Below are 5,255 nucleotides of genomic sequence, written 5' to 3'. Positions count from 1 at the left end.
CCTCCCACCCTCAATCTTTCCCAGCATCAGAGTCTTTTCAAGTGAGTCAGCTCTTCGCATGAGGTGGCCAAAGTATTGGAGTTTCAGCTTCAACATTAGTCCTTCCAATGAACACCCAGGACTGATCTCCTTTAGGATGGACTGGTTGGGCCTCCTTGCAGCCCAAGGGACTCTCAAGGGTCTTTTCCAGAACCACAGTTCAAAAGCATCGATTCTTTGGCACTCAGCTTTCTATATAGTCCAACTCTCACATCCATACATGACTACTGGAAAAACCATGGCTTGACTAGGTGGACCTTTGTTGACAATGTCAATAGTAGGTTATAAAATGAAAATTAAAGGAGTAATAAAGAAATTAACTTTAAAAAATTAAAAAGAGATAATAGTAAAACTATATCTAGGAATTTCTCTGGAGCTGTTGTGAGCAGTGTGGGGTTGGTTCAGTGTCAGATAGTTCCTTGTTCCAACTATTACTTGTTCTTGAGGTCTATAGGGCCCCCTCCAATGCACAGTCAGTTTTAACTACAGGGTTTTAACCTGTTGTACCTGTCACTTCCAGAGTGGGTCCCTCTTTGTTTATTTTGGCTTCCTCTGTCTGCAAGTCTCTTCAGCGTCTAATTTCTGCCCTGACACAAGGGGGAGAAGGTGGCCACTTATTTAGGCTCTCTTGTTCAGTTGAGTTGTGGGGAACACAAACAAATACTGAAGGCATGTGTGGGGAGTGCTCACAGTTTATGGACCACACTGGGTTTGCCAAAGCCCAAGGTGACATGTACTTTCTGGATCTATACTGCTCAGACTCCATGGTATTCTGCAAGAGCACTGTCCCAAGTGGACCCTGCATTTCATGACCTTTCCACTTCTAAGCTGCTCAGGTTTTCGGTACTCTGTAAGGGCACAGACCCAGATGGACTGTGCGTTTTGTGCCCTTCCCAGGTTCAAGCAGCTCAGGTGACTGGGTTCTCAGCAAGCACACTGTTCCAGGCAAGCTGTGCATCTTAATTACCTCCCTGGTCCCAGTTGCTTGGTTTCCTGGGAGCGTCATGAGAGCACCATCTCACCTGTGCCATGTGTCTCCTCTGGGAAGCTGATCTAAGGCTGTGACACTCCTGGCAGATGTCAACGGTCCAGGATCCTAGAAAGACGTGGTTAGCAACTGAGGGCCTGCTCACAGTTTGGTGGAAGATGCAGTCTCTGGGGTCAAGATTATAGCAGCCCCTTGCCTTCCAGCTCTGGCTGTTGCATGCCCGTCTCTCTGCCTCTGGTGAGCAGGGGTCTATTTGCAGCCAGCTAGCTCTTCTTTGGTATTCACTTAGTCTTTTGTTCTGTGAGCTCACCAAGGATCACAGTGTTGCATTATAACCTTTTGACAGGAAAGGGTTTTTTTTTTTTTTTTTCCCCCCTCTGGCAAGCCCACAGTCTGGGTTGGGCATTCAGCCCCAGTCCATACCTTAAGGACTAATGATGCAGCCTGAGCTTCCCTGCCCAGGCCCCACTAGCTGGTGGCAGATGTGATAGCCTGGACTACTTCTCTGGCAGTTGCTGTTAGGTGTATTTTCTGTGTTTGTTTTGTTGTTGTTGTTGATTTGTTTTGTTTTGTTTTTTTCACCTCCTGATTATGTTGCCCTCTGAGATTCCAAAACTCCCCACAGACCCACCTGTGAGAGCATTTCCGACTGTGTGGAAACTTCTCCTCTTTCATGTCTCCCTCCCCAGGATGGATCTCCATCCCTAAATCTTTTGTCTCCATTTTTGTCTTTTATATTTTGTCCTACTTTGTTTTGAAGAGAATGAGCTGCCTTCTGGGTGCCTGGTGTTCTCCTCCAGTGTTAAAAAGTTGTTTTGTGGAAATTGCTCAATATTCAAATGATCCTTTGATGAATTTGTGGGAAAAAAAACCTGGTCTCCCCATCCTATTCTTCTGCCATCTTGGACTACCTCTTCCCACAGTTCCTCAGTTTTTTCTTTTTTGAGAACATATTTATTTTTTTTCTTCACTTTTGAAGGATAAGTTCACAGGATGTAGAATTTTATATTGATAGTTTTTTTTCTTTTTCTTTTCTTTCTTTTTTTTTTTTTTTAACATTCTAAACATTTTATGCCACTCTTTTCTTGTTGGTATGGTTTTGGAGAGGTTACATATAATTCTTTATTTCTTTTAAAGATGAAGTAATTTCCTTTACTTCTGATTTCAGGATTTTTTTGTCTTTGATTTTCTGTAATTTTGCTTTTTTTAAAAGGGACATTTGTCTTGCTGTATATTTTCTGAGATTCCTGAATTTGTGTTTTGATGTCTGACATTAATTGGGGTAATTTTTAGTCCTTAATTATTTAAATATTTCTTGAGTCCTTTGTCTCTTTCTTCTGTTTCTGAAATACCCACCATAAATATGTTACATATTTTGTGTTGTTCCAGACTCTTGAACATTATGTTATTTTCCCCAGTTGTTCTCTTTGCTTTTTGGTTTGTATGGCTTTTATGGAGATATCCTTATGCTCAATGATTTTTTTTTTTCCTGTAGCTATGTGCATTTCAATAATTAGGCAATCAAAAGTTCTCTTCATTTCCATTAAAGGTTTTTGATCTGTACTTTTGTTTTTGGTTCTTTCTGAGGATTTACATCTCTGTTCTTATTTTGCCTATCCATTATTACATATTATTTTATCAAGTACAGTGTATCAATCACATATCTTTTATATTCTCCACCAGATAATTATGACATTCATATCTGATTCTGATGCTTGCTCTGTCTTTTCAAATTGTATTTTTGCCTTTTAGTATGACTTGTAATTTTCTTTTTTTCTTTTTTTTAGTCAGACATGGTGTATTGGATCAAAATAACTGTTATGAAGAGACTTTTAGTAATGTGGTCATGAGTTTTAGGAGGGATGGGAAATACTGCATAATCCTATGTTTAGGTCAAAGTCTTCAATAAGCTTATGCCTCTGACTGTGAACTTCATAAGTGTTTCTCAGTTTTTTCCCTCACTTTTATGTATGGAACAGGATGATGAGAGTGAATTGGAGTTGTGCATTACTCTTCTCTCATGTTGAAGGCTACAGCTAAATAAGTTGCAAATTTTTCTTCCTCAAGATTAATTAAGCTCTGATAATGCCCAGTTGGGTGGCCCCACAGGGCATGGCTTAGTTTCATTGAGTTAGACACGACTGTTGTTCTGTGACCAGATTGACTAGTTTTCTGTGATTATGGTTTTAGTTTGTCTGACCTCTGATGCCCTCTTGCAACACCTACCATCTTACTTGGGTTTTTCTTACCTTGGACATAGAGTATCTCTTCACAGCTGCTCGAGCAAAGTGCAGCCACTGCTCCTTACCTTGGAGGAGGGGTATCTTCTCATGGCCGCCCCTCCTGACCTTGAACGTGGAGTAGCTCCTCTCAGCCCTCCTGCGCCCCGCAGCAGCCGCTCCTTGGAGGTGGGGTAGCTCCAATTGGTCACTGCCCCTGACCTCAGGCGTGTGGTAGCTCCTCTCTGCCACCGCCCCTGACCTCAGAGGTGGGGTAGCTCCTCTCAGCCACCACTCCTGACCTCGGACTTGAGGAAGCTCCTCTCTTCTCCCGCTCCTACACTGTCCCAGCCTGGCGCTCTTGGTCACTACGCCTGACCTTGGGTGAGGGGTAGTTCCTCACTGCCACGCTTCTGTGCAGTCTATCGCAGCTGGCGTGCTTCTGTGCAGTCTGACGCAGCCAGCCGGCGCACTTCCCAGCGCCCAAGACAGTCAGGTCATGGTGGAGTGGTCTGACAGAATGTGGTCCACTGGAGAAGGGACCACTTCAGAATTCTTGCCTTGAGAACCCCATGAACAGGATGAGAAGGCAAAATGATAGGATACTGAAAGAGGAACTCCCCAGGTCAGTAGGTGCCCAATATGCTACTGGAGATCAGTGGAGAAATAACTCCAGAAAGAATGAAGGGATGCAGCCAAAGCAAAAACAACACACAGTTGTGGATGGGACTGGTGAGAGAAGCAAGGTCTGAGGCTGTAAAGAGCAATATTGCATAGGAAAATGGAATGCTAGGTCCATGAATCAAGGCAAATTGGAAGTGGTCAAAAGGAGATGGCAAGAGTGAATGTCGACATTCTAGGAATCAGCGAACTAAAATGGGCTGGAATGGGTGAATTTAACTCAGATGACCATTATATCTACTACTGTGAGCAGGAATCCCTTAGAAGATATGGAGTAGCATCATGGTCAACAAAAGAGTCTGAAATGCAGTACTTGGATGCAATCTCAAAAACGACAGAATGATCTCTGTTCGTTTCCAAGGCAAACCATTCAATATCACAGTAATCCAAGCCTATACCCCAACTGGTAATGCTGAAGAAACTGAAGTTGAACGGTTCTATGAAGACCAACCAGACCTTTTAGAACTAACACCTAAAATAGATGTCCTTTTCATTATAGGGGACTGGAATGCAAAAGTAGGAAGTCAAGAAACACCTGGAGTAACAGGCAAATTTGGCCTTGGAGTACGGAATGAAGCAGGGCAAAGGCTAATATAATTTTGACAAGAGAACGCATTGGTCATAGTGAGAGGGTAACAGGCAGGAAGGCCAGGGGTCTCCAAACAGAGGAAATAGGCTGCAAGTGCCAGACATTTTTATCTCTCTTAAGCGGCAGGAGGAAACAGACTAGCAATATTTTTTTCTTCTCTATACTAACTTAAAAGGAGGTTTCTCTTAAAATGCTGTGTTGCCATGACACCTGGTTTCATCTGAAGCTAACTATTCTCAAACCTTGAGTTAACCAATAAATTTTTTTTCTTATGGAAATGTTTGTCTTAAGATATGTTAATTTACCCCAGACTCTAAGTTCCACCAAATGGCCCAAACTACTTACTCAGATATTGTTCCCCTAATCTATGTAAACAAAACTATTTGTTTGGTAATCTGCCCTTCTACAAGATTCAAGTCAATCGTTTATGGCCAGAGATGAATTATCTGGAGCCATTCTAAATTTTATGACATTTCTTTCTTTGCATTAACATACTGCGAGTGATATATAATATACAGCTAAAGACTAGCAGGGGGGTACTCTTTCTGCCCCCTTCTGATGCCTATGTCAGAAGCTTTCTCTATCTCCTTTATACTTTAATAAAACTTTACTACATAAAAGCTCTGAGCAATCGAGCCTTGTCTCAGGCCCTGAATTGAATTCCTCTCCTCCGGAGGCCAAGAATCCCAGCATCTTATCGTTCAGCAACAACCTTTCAATAGCAAACACCCTCTTCCAA

General features: G+C 42.4%; 1 long non-coding RNA gene across 1 annotated transcript; it reads left to right on the top strand.

Annotated features, from left to right (window-relative positions):
- Positions 1 to 589: 589 nt before the first annotated feature.
- Positions 590 to 4,982, top strand: LOC122447161. Its single transcript, XR_006271146.1, has 3 exons — positions 590 to 601; positions 3,436 to 3,440; positions 4,835 to 4,982. It is a non-coding gene; the product is annotated as an uncharacterized LOC122447161 (long non-coding RNA).
- Positions 4,983 to 5,255: the final 273 nt, after the last annotated feature.

This window comes from Cervus canadensis, chromosome 9 (genome assembly GCF_019320065.1).
Source record: "Cervus canadensis isolate Bull #8, Minnesota chromosome 9, ASM1932006v1, whole genome shotgun sequence".
NCBI lineage: Eukaryota > Metazoa > Chordata > Mammalia > Artiodactyla > Cervidae > Cervus > Cervus canadensis.
Note: the sequence above shows the minus strand (reverse complement) of the source record. Positions and strands in the feature narration are given on the sequence as shown.